The following is a 12240-nucleotide window of genomic DNA, read 5'->3' on the forward strand; positions in this document are numbered from 1 at the left end:
GATTTATGGACACAAATATGTGATTTACCACGGGGATGTCATCCATCTCGCAGAGTGTAATCTCACTGAAAGATGCGCTGCATTGCATGTGCCTGTACTGTATGAAGGGTGAATTATCACTGAGAGATTAGCTACAAGAATTCAACTTTTGACTCCAGCTCTGTATAACCAAATTGCATTTGGCCTGAATATATTGTGATATTTACAAAGACAGCAGGAGTAGTTGATATAAAATGCAGTAGTGAAATTATGTCTTGTTAGCAAAAATGTAATGACATAAAGTGAGATGAAATAGAGAGTGAATTTAATCTTTTATGCTGTTTGTGCTAACAATGAGCCAGAACTGAAAATGTATGTACAGCTGTATCAGATAGCATTTATTTTAAAAAAAGATATTGATACCCTTGATATTCTTGCTCAACTGTTTTGCTCCTGTGGGCCAAAGTGGTATAATCTTAACACTCACTGGCCATTTGGCTGTTGGACAAAATTGTTCATTTGCACACTATAGACAAACAGATAGATACACAGCCCTATTTCATGGTGTGTTTTATTGGTTTATATCACTGCTGCAAATGCCATGTATCTCTACTTGTATAGCAATTAAGAAATCATTCTTTTTTACCTCGTGGCAATATTGTTTTGTTGAACACCAACTGCCTTCAACACACTTTCTGGCCTGGAAACCAGTCAAAGTTCTGCTGCTCTGATTGTTCTGACAGGTACGTCCAGCACAACTCACAATAGGTCCTAATGCATACGTTTTTCCGAGACATCTATAACTTTTGGCTCGGAGGAAAACGTTCTTGTTGTCTTGGTTTTATAACGGATTACAAACAAAAGAGAATTAAGATGGACTACATATATTGGGCATCATGATAAATCCTGTCTCATCCTCTCTTTGTATTTATATTGTGATTGGTTGTTGAAATCTTAGAACTATTTTGAAATTTTGTAAGATGTTGACATTGATTTTTTGTTTTTTGTTTCATTTTACATTTGCTCCCTGGCCACCGTATTTTCACTGGCCACCATTTTTTTTCACAACACAGAATGTGTCACATGGAACATCCTTCCACAAGTGTTTAATGGTGATGTCTGGGGAGAGGATAAATTGGAAAGGGATAAATGGGAAAACATGTTCTCAGACTGAAGTCACACAGCAGTCTTGCACCTTAGCCACACAACCTGTGTGAGCAGTGTGTAACGGGTGCATTGCTAAACTGCTGTTGCTCATACATGTGTGTTTTGTGTCCACAGAGACTGCATTTTATATATAAGCATTTTCAAAAGAGTGGTTTGCGGTCCACTGGTGGTCCCTGAATACCCCCTAGCTGTCCGCAGGTAGACTTGGTAAGGTATCACGTTTAAAATTAAGAGCTGCTCAAACTATCTGTGACTTTGAGTGACTCCAAAGCCCAATAGTGTGTAGAATAGATGTGTTGTTTTTAATTTAAACGGAACTCAGATGTAAATTCAACCATTATTTGTTAAATTGGCTGTTTTGCTGTGTCATTTGCAAGGTATGCTTGCTGACTGTTTGTTACTGTTTTAGCAACATATGTACAGCTAACGGTTTGTTTCAGATATGATCAGTGCAGTGGGTTTTGTCAGACTATAATTCTCCTGTTTGGAGCCAGACATTGCTTCACTGATGTCGCAGTAAAAGCAGCACAATTCTTCAGTTCACAGAGATAAGTATTAAGCGATGCTGTTTTGGAAGACCATCATCTAATTAGGCTGCAGTTTATGATATACTGTTGTATATATAAAACCAAGTTTCCTACATTGCAGCTCAAAAGTTGTACACCCCCCTTGCTGAAGCACCCTTGTAACTACTGCTGTTGGTGTTATGATGGCCAAAATTATTGGCCAATATTATGCAGATATGAAAACCTTGTTTAAGAGTTTAAAATGCGGGAAATGATTTTTTTTATACACAAGAGAGTCAGATTACACAGTCACTATGATGCGCTTAACCTCCCTTGACACGCCACTTCACTCAAGGGAAAAAGAAAAAAATGAAATTCTGATGTTGTATCCTAACAGCCTGTTGTCACACTTGAGCCTCTATCATACAAGTGAGAGTCAGCACTCAGATTGCTATTGTAATTCACACTGTGGATCAGTAGTTCAATGTGGACAGTGGTAGACAAGATAGAGAGTTTCTTCCAAAGGATACTGAGGGATTTGTGCTGTCCTCGAGGTGTAACCTGAGTGTGCGTGTGTGTGTGCAAATTAAACTGTGTAGGAACCCTAGCAGAACTTGTGTATTTATTTTTTTTTTTCTCTCGCTGTTTTCCTACTGAATTTTAAACACGGATATACGCCACATTTCGAGCACCTTTTTTCCGCTGATAAATATTAAAGAATTAATGCAGTGGATACATGTTATATTTAGACTCCAAAGCTGCTTTAGTCACTATGAAACACACCACACACGCTCGCACTGAAAGAGGCTTATTCAAATGATGTAAAAAGCTAAGTTGACAACACAGTGCGGAAAATCAAGAGTGCTGTAACGTTGTGGTGATATGACAGAAAAATAAATATTAAATCAGCAATTGATATTTAGGAAACAGGAGGTAAGTTTTGAGGAATTGTATTTGGCTCTCTCTTTACCTTTACAGTCTTGCTATGCTTGAGGAATATTATTTGGATGCTTGACAAACTGGCACAAGTGTTTCTTTAAACAAAATGAATAAGAGGTTTATAACTTTCCAATGCTTGCTGCAGACTGTCTGAATCTCTGTCCCTCTGAAACAGAGATCTGAGCCAGTGAAGGGGAACTTGTGAGTTGCTGCCACAGTTAGTGGAGTTTTATTGGTCTGGTATCGTTAATCCATGTCTATCAACAAGTGTGACAATAAGCTCTCTGTCTGAACAGCAATCCTCTTAGGCGAAGCTTTGTGGGTAAACTCGCCTCATGCAAATTCTAAACCCCATTAGCTTTGAGGGACTAGTCAGCTGCATTGAGATTAATGGTCGAGTGACTACTTGATTTAATAGGGTTATTTCACATCTTCGGGGGAGAAAAATAAACAACAAAGTTAATGCAAGACATTTGTCACTGACGTCCTCAATCTCTCTTCTCTAAGTCGGCAAAGTTTTTTTTTTTTTTTTTTGTGTGTATGTAGACGTGTTACTCACTGAGGTTTAGCATGTGTTAAATGTCTGTATACCTAGTCTAAAGAAATCATTTTTCGTTCATTAATTTCAAGTTTCATTGTTTGGACGGTGAAAAACCCAAGGTGGAAAGTTTTTTGTGCGTTGTGGTAAATTATAGCAGGGGAATATCTGAACGTGTATTAGAGATAAATGCAGCGAGGAGAGGAAGTGCTGTGCAATTTTTCATTACAGGGTAAAAAATGAAAATCCTTATTTATCTTTTTCCATGCCGTCAGCTTACTTCAAACTTAGCTGCAGGGGATTACTGGCTGGGTGGGTAAGGCTCTGTCACCGCAAAGTGGGAGACAACACAGTGTGACAACGGTGATCTGAAAGTGCTTCCGACTCCTCCAACTCAAAGCTGTGGAGGAATGATTAGCCCAAAGTTGAGAAGGAGTGTTTAAATACTTCCTCATGACCTTTAATCCCCAATCAAATCAAAATGCCACCCTTTACTCCAGTGTAGAACACAAGCAAACACTTCACTGCCTGTTTGTCTGCTCAACTCCCAGCATGCACTGCAAACAGCTTTCAAGAAGATCCGAGAATACTTAAAACTGGCTGATTTCCTGAACAGGTGAAATGAGTGGCGTCTGACTCCAGTGGAAGACTTAATGTTGGATCACATCGTGTGAGGACTGTGATATGACTGTGGCAGCACAGAGTGCTTGACTGGCTTTATACTGTTATACATTGAGTGACTGGGGAAAAAAATTACACTCGTCATCGAAGTCAACAATAAGAGCCGGCAGCATGCACCATTTTAGAAAAATCTAATAAACTTAAGATAATTGTATGTTACTATAGGTGTAGTTTAATTAAGAATTATCAAGAAATTATGGATTAAGCTGAATAAAGTTGTTGCTGATCAAACTGGCAAAACTTACAGAATTCACGGAGTACAAGTCCACAGCTGTACTAACAGCGCTAAGTTGCAGGCACAGAGGTGCTTGAGCTAATTTCAACAAGCATACATTCTCATAATGCCAGTGTTAACATGTTGCTTCGCAGGTACTGTTATACCACAGTTACTGCTTTATTTTAGCATGTTAGCAGCCCAACATTTGCCAATTAGCACTAAACACAAAGTACAGCTGAAACTGATAGGAATGTCACAATCCAATCGCCAGAAAAAAAAATTAATAATAATGGCAATGTACGTTCTTTCAAACCACACAGATGTTGGAATTTGATATTTCTTTTTGTTGCAACTACATTTGTTTAGGTCACATTGTTTGTGTTATATTGTGATAGTGCTGTGCTTATGGTCTGGTTAGGTTTAGGCACAAAAAAACAAACAAACAAAAAAAAAAACTTGGTTAAGGTTAGGAAATCATCATGTCTTTGGCTTTGAATACCTGGTTTTGTCACCACAAAAATAGCTGCATATGTCCCAATATACAGTGGTTTCATGCTTACAAACGTTGAAATGTCAGTTCTGTTACAGGCACTGTCACTGGCCTGGCAGCCTTCTTGTCAAGTGTAACAGCTGTCTTATCACATGTGTTAAGGATTTTTTTTTTTCTTTTTCTTTCTTTTTTTTCATTTTAGTTTTGTCTTTTTTGTTTGTATTTCACTACTTATATTTTGTATTGTGCACTCAAGGGAATATCGAACAAATTGGTCATTTAGAAAAAAAAATGGCCTGATTTGAATGGCCCTGATCTTCCAAGAATGAAAAAGTGAAAGCACTTTCCAGGGCTGACTTGGTTAAACACCCTTTTATCTGTTTTTAACAGCAACAATGGATAACAAAACACTTTTTCCACTTGGAAAAAGTATGAAGTAGACTAGTAGTTGGCTGTAGAATGTGTGGCAGCCCCTTCACTCATCTCCTCAACACTGTGTGTGTGTAATGTGAGTGGAAAAAAATAATAATAATTTCCCCTTTGTGGGATTACAAATAGTATTAAAAAAAACTCTGAAAATTTCACTCCTGCACACCGCTCACCCTGTTGGCTTGCTCTCCACAACATTACAGAGGTGCCATTCATTCTGCTGCTGACTGACAATCAATGGTGATGCCATGAAACCATTTTTGGCTGTGATTGATATGAGCTATTAGCTTCCTGCATCTGGACACTATGTTCTGGAAATGGGACAGAACTGCGCTGACCAAACCAATGAGTCTGTATTGATCTAGACTAGATTGAAACCTCTAAATCTGCCAACACTCTGGATTAACCAGTATAACTGCCTCACTCAGATATAGATCACACAGTTGTTTCGTATTGGACATTTTGATGTGTGTTTGACGTAGACTATTGTAGGTCCTTAGACATTATTTGAATTATATATGACATCTTGTGTGTCAAGTCACTGCTGACTTTTTTTTTTATTGAAACAGACCACGATTTTTCCCCGACCTCCACTATGCTTTAATCCTCAGTCACTGCCAGCTGATAGCATATCGCAAGATTTGCTATTTTGTTTGAAAAACAAATTTAATAAATTGTCAGTGAATTTTTTTGAGATTAGTATCAGCATTTGGGGCATTTATTTCATGTCATTATACAAACAGAAAATGTAATGAAGTCAGCATTACATGCCCCTCAAAATTAATTGACTGTTACAACATAGTTGTATGTAGACACAATTTCTATGAGACAGGGTTGCAGTCACAGTGTTCTGCTTTGATGACATATTATTGACAGTTGTATTAGTATAGCCTTCATGTTTTGGGTACCTTCATACCACTACTGATAATGATACGTTTGTTATAAAAAAGGGAGCAGAACTGTAGCTTGATAAGGCAATTAAGAGGTGCTATTATGCTAATGATATAATCTCAGTTACAACATTCATCAGGCTTAAATAAGCAAAACCTCACATAGAAAAATGAATATTAAGAATTTATTGCATAAATGTTTTTTTACATGAGGCATTTTTTTTTTTTTTTTTTTTTTAACCAAAGGAGGATATTCATGTAACAGTCTATTTTGCTACAATATCTACTCTTGGTAACTAAATCCTAATGAAGGCAATTGAAAGCCCTTGGTTAAGATTAGCTGAAAATTGTGTTTTTGACAATTTAAGCAAATAAACACTGACTTGAATCATTAGATGTGTTAACTTTTAAAACATTCAACTAAAATCACCATTGTTCACTGACCTTATCCAAGTGTATTAGTAGCCAAAACCTAAAAACATGATAAGAGAAAAAAAACAAACCACTGAACAATACCCAGCCAGCTACTATATTCTTTTTGAGAAAAGCAACCTAGTATAAAAATACATTTTGTCTGATATAGTGCTCACTTTTGAAAAGCATCTTGTTTTTCAAATACTGGCTTTTTATGTTTAGTTTTGTAGACTGCATTTGATTCAGATTGGTTCCTTCCCTCTGGCTGACGGGTGCTAATTATGATTGTCAAAGGATTTGAAGGAGTTATATAAATCAACTTGGCATTCTTTAAAGGGCATTTATTTTGTCCATGAATCATGTTGTGAGTCAGAGTCAAGTCTAAAGTGAATAAAAGTCAAATCACAAAAACTGACACACTTCCTGGTTCAGCTTTCAGTACTGTACGCTGTAGCTGAGTGCTCAGTTTAGCTTTACCTTCAAATGGCTAGACAACTGATGGGCTTCTGCAATGAGGAGGATTTATGGGATATACAGAGACAATGGAAGTTAGCTAGCTAAAAGTGACAGATCAGCGAGTGTGCACCACATACTGCTCTTTCTTTAGACAGAATAGGCTTCAACAAAAACATTTGTGTGGGGCTCGACTGACTGGCTGTCTGATTGGGCCCTCAGAATGTAAAATCACTGTTTTAAGTCTCTAACAACTCCTGAGGGAAATACTATCTGCACTTCCTAGCTGCTAACTGTGTCCGTCTGCTGTTTGGTGCTGAACAGATACAATCCAGCATGCTTGGAGATCAGCCAGTTAGCTGACTGTTCATGGTGATCACTTCACCGCAATGAGACTATGGCTTTTATATGAAGTTGGTTCAACAATCTGGATGAACTCTCAGCTTGGTTTCAGCCTGTTTGATCATCCCACTGAAGAAGATGTAATGAACCAGAATTAATATTCAGGATAGGGTAAAGGTTGAGACAAAGAGCAAGTAGTAGTGAAGGTCACCAGGGGATTATGAGCTGAGGAAAGAAGGTAGCCAGAGTAAGTTTTGTGTGTCTGTGGGCCCTATTTAGATGGTCTAAAGCAACACCTGGTTCTAAAGCGCAGTGCGCTTGTGTGTTTAGGGTGTGTCCAAGTACATTTTACACTAGTTAGACTGCAGTTAATCTGGGCGCAAAGTGCGGCAACCAAGAGGTGATATATAGACTTTGAATTAGTACTTATTAATTACTTTAAGAGCCAGGTGCGCCAGGGCCTGGCACATATTAACCCATGGCACTCGCCTTCATTAAGGATGTGATCGTCAGCTGCTGCACCCTCTGCCCCACCATTTCACAATCATCCAACCCTGTGTAGGCGCCTCTAAGCATCTTTTAAATAGCAGGAAACAGACTGCGCTTTTGACTCCACCACGTGGGCATTTACTATTTACACAACGTGGGCGCTTGGCGTGAAAATGACGACTGTGTCGGTCTGACACTGACAATGACACTTGCACTTGCGCCGACCATAAGATCGAGCTCTGTGTATTTATTTAGTGTGTGTGTGTGTGTGTGTGCGTGCGTGCGTGCGTGCGTGCGTGCGTGCGTGCGTGTGTGTGTGTGTTGCGGAAGGAGGGTGGGTTGCAGACAGACAGGCACAGCTTTGATGTGGCCTTCACTGGCAGCACTCTCTGACTGTGTGAGCCAAGCAGACACAGTCATCCAATGGCCTCTGATCTCCTCAAAGAGCTATCTTTACCCATGTCTCTCTCTCTCTCTTTGTCTACACACACCCCCTGACACACACACACACACACACACACACACACACACACACACACACACACACACACACACACACACACACAGATCTACCTTGATATAAGTCTTCTCTGGCATCAAACTGGCATCTTTCCAGTTGGTCAGGATTGAAACATTGTGCAATGGGCACAAAATCACCAATCTGACGGACGCCTTAGGACTTTTCATGGACAAGCTCTGCAGTGTAGTCATGTTCATTCTCCTGTCAAACTTCATAAGACTCTCATCACTCTTCCTCTCCCTACAGCTCTCTGTACTCTCCCCCTCTCGATCCATTCCCCCCTCTTTATGCTCCCCTTTCCTGCGTCGCTCTCAGTGATGGTGGGTTTTCATTTTCTAAATTTCCCCTAACGTCTCTGACAATGATAGCTGCTGACGAAGTGAATGACATCTGAGAGGATTTTGGATATGAACTTCCTGTCTGTTGGTTTGTGCTGTTGAACTATTAGCATATGCCTGTTTGTGCAGCTGCGGATTTCAGCCATATCTGTGATTTTTAATATTCTTACTTTTGTTGGTATTTGTTTGTATTTTTGCCAGAAATATTACAAAGAGCCTCCATTTGAACTCTCTGGTCCTGCTCACCTAACAGATTTTTAATCTTCTCCTTATCACTCAAGGCTCTGGAAGCCCTGGAGTCCATCAGAAAACTTTGGGAAACACAAATTTATTTGCTGTCCTCGCTTCGTTATTTTTCAATTGAACATTCCTCACTTCTGGCAGAGTATCTGAATAAAATTTAATAAAAGTGAAAATAACTGCTACATAAAAAATATATATTAAGATAGATAATTTTTAAATAAAATTTGCTTCTGAGTATGCCTGGTTGTCTGCACCGCTCCCTCTCTCTGCCTTCATTCTCTGAAATGGACAGTGTGTGTGTGTTTGTGTGTGTGTGTGCATGTGTGTGGTCAGTCTCAATCAGTTGTCTTGCTTTCTTGCTTTCTCCTCTTGCTTGGTCACTGTTTCTTTTTCCTCTTTTTGACTTCCGTGTCATAATGTCTGTAAAAACACCAGGTTTTGGAAAAACAGTCCACTGGTTTGTATCGAACTCCAATAACACTCATTATGGACAGTTAAAAAGTCAATGATCAGTATTGATACAGCAGAAGTGGAATTATTGCCCTTTTTATACATTCTTCTTCCCCTTTAAAACACAGTGCTTTTATTACCCACAATGCAATTAGCCACTGAATAACATTACCAAAGGGTAGTTTATCAGATTACCTACAGCTTCCTCTGGAGCCACAGGAGGCTTCACACAACTTTATTTATTTATTTTTATTTATTTGTTTATTTTTTACAAATGCTGTAATACTCCCAGAGACCTGTACACACACTGTACTTATGACTTTTGACATAATGATGTTGACTCAGCACAAGGTAAACTCCAGTGATTTTACAGTTATCACTATGAACATGTTCAGGTGCCAAAGGTTGCTCACACACTTTCAACACCTTTCAAGTCTTAGTGTTGTTTATTCTGTCCATTTTTGTCTCCGTCTAATGCTTTACAGTCTTTTTTTCAGGTTGTCATGAAAAAAAAAAAAAAAAAAACTAACTTATATAATTAGACAAGTGATTTCCTTTCAATGTTAGAATGTTTGAATGAAACACATATTGGGAAAATGCCACATGTAATCCATATATATATATTTTTTTTCTGATGATCCTCAGAACCTTCTTTCCTTGCAGGCCTTAATTCACTTATGGGTTTCATGTTGGCCAACTATTGACTGAAATTCAGGTAAAAATGATGTGCTTCTGCCATTCATGTTCCGAGCTTGTCTGCACGTTTGTGATTAATAAGCCACTTACATCTCTAGCACTATGAACTCTGGCCTGGACTTAATTAAAACTCATCTGTTGACCACCAATCATAAATTACTTCCCACGACCTGAGAAACTTTTAGGGGGAAAAAAAGAACAAATTGGTTTCTTGCCAATTAGTAATTCACAAATGAAAGGGAATAACAAGCCTGGGGCAGGGCTCCTGAGAGAGTTCTGCATCCACCGTGTGCTTTGTAACGGCTCACAGTGCCAGCATGAAGAGTTGGTGTCTGCTAGGTGATTGATGCCTGTTGTCTGCTGTGCTTGTGTTTTACAGGTAGCTGGCCTCATTACAGTTACATCACGGCGCTCATGCCCAGTATGATCCCTAACCTAAGCAGCTGGTTTCCAGTAGGAGGGAGCTGCCCTGCGACAACATTTCTACTCCATCATCCCTGCCTCTGTTTACATGTGTATCAGTGTGGGGATGGAGGCCTTTCCAACCATACCAATGTGTCAAGAGTTGGCCCTAGTTTGTGCCTCTCATGTAATCATCATTGTGCTGATTTGTTTTTTTCTTGTTTCGCTGGATGTTTTCTGCTAACCAAATGTTACCATCAAAGCTGAAGCCACAAATTAGAATTCAGTGATTAGATCAGAGGCACCAGCTGGGGTGTTTCCAGTCCTGGACGTGAAGGATTACTGTTGTATTGTATATCACACAGCTCCTAAATGTGGTGTTTGATCAGAACACCAGATGAAGATGGAGCAAGAGCATCATGGTGAGACAAGACAGCCTTAGCTCTCCTGTATTCACCGCTGTACTGTACGTTCTGTTTCTTTAATGTATTTTTACAGAAAATAACTTAATATTTATCAGCTTGTAGTGTAATTTATTCAGTATTATACTGTCCCGTTTGTCGATATTGGTAAATATTGTTTGACTGAATATATCTTCCCAAATAAAAGTCTAGAACAACAGAATATTTTGGCTGTGTTACTGTTTTGTCAGTACAAAAGGAAACACAACACATAAAGTAGATGTTACTGCGTCCCTTGGTATCTGACTACAGTAGCTTAAACTGTTTAGAACCGGTTCAGTTCATCCATTTCAAATGTGATTATTCATTGAAATGATCTGGGATCTCTATAAAAAACAAACTTGACAGGAGTATTGACCGATGAGTAAATTCTGAGCCATACGTACAAACATTTTGGAGGCCAGGGCAATCAGCGACATAGAAGGTGAGATGATGATTTGAAACCATAATGAAGCCTCTCACACACTGAATTCCACCTAATATCCAATGTTTATCCAGGATCCACATTATGATAAATGAACCAGCGGTGTTATGTGCACTAGCCATAATTATTCCACCTTTTACTTGTTAAAGGTATAAGCAAAGCCCAAATCTCAAATCAAAATGTGCTAGATATTTCATCCGAGCTGTCCCCCTCAGAGTGCAACAGACCTCAAGGCCCTCTACGCATCATGAGTCCTAATCATAATGCATAATGCAGGCGGAGTTCATCTTCACAAAAGTTAAATAAGTGAAAAAAGTGTTCATGTGTCAAACTTCCATTTTCAAATGACATCATGCTGAGATTCCCAGATGTCCCCGAGACATAAGGAATGATGATGTTGTTACGTCTGTTCATCTCCTCCTCTCTGTCTGCTCTGGATCTTTTAGAGGTTTTGACAAAGGTCCAGTTTGGGTAGCCACAGGTTTTCAGTGTAATAATCACTAATATATGCACAAAATTCAGACATTAGGATTCTGGTTTTGCTGAATCATGCATCTGGAATTCAAAAATGATGGATGTGAATACGTCACCCAAAGGAAGTCAATGGAACGAACGCACAGGATTTGAACAATGGCGATGGTTACAACACTGTTGGCTCTGTGTGCACTTTAGGATACACACAAAAGATATTGTTCCGAAAAGGCAGTGGTGCTACCATGAGGCATATGTAAAATATGAAAGGGGGGTTCCCACAAGGAACACGAATCAAATGTTATAGCAAAGTCATTAACCATAAGTCTGCAACAAGTCGCTCATAAGATTTCTATGAGTGTGTTTGCGTGCATGTACATGTGGGTTAGTTAAGAGAGGGGGAGAGAGGTGATGAGCTGAAAAAAAAAGCAACAACGATGTTTTACAATGTAAAACTAACAGCGCATAAAAAGATCTGGCCATTGGGCCAAAGCGGTCCACAAAGTCACCAATCATTGTAGTTAACAAGGATACAATACACTCTAACTTCTAGTATCTGCCCACACACTAATTACGCCTCACTTGTAGCGTGTCTTCCTTAATCCAGCTCACTTCCTCGGCGTGGATTAAAGGCATTTGCAGTGTCCTGTGTTGGCTGTTAAAACAGTGTGGTCGACATGGGCACTGAGAAAACGGGCCAA

At 39.2% G+C, this 12240-nt stretch overlaps 1 protein-coding gene across 4 annotated transcripts in view; it reads left to right on the forward strand.

The window, feature by feature from the left end:
- The window catches only part of tsnare1 (T-SNARE Domain Containing 1), a 190938-nt gene extending 180129 nt beyond the window's left edge, over positions 1-10809 (forward strand). For all 4 annotated transcript variants that reach the window (XM_037075980.1, XM_037075979.1, XM_037075977.1 and 1 more), the window contains exon 12: positions 10161-10809. The gene's annotated coding sequence lies outside the window, so the exon portion shown is untranslated. The remainder of the gene's footprint in view (positions 1-10160) is intronic.
- Positions 10810-12240: the final 1431 nt, after the last annotated feature.

Source organism: Acanthopagrus latus, chromosome 17 (genome assembly GCF_904848185.1).
Source record: "Acanthopagrus latus isolate v.2019 chromosome 17, fAcaLat1.1, whole genome shotgun sequence".
In the NCBI taxonomy this organism is placed as follows: Eukaryota; Metazoa; Chordata; class Actinopteri; order Spariformes; family Sparidae; genus Acanthopagrus; species Acanthopagrus latus.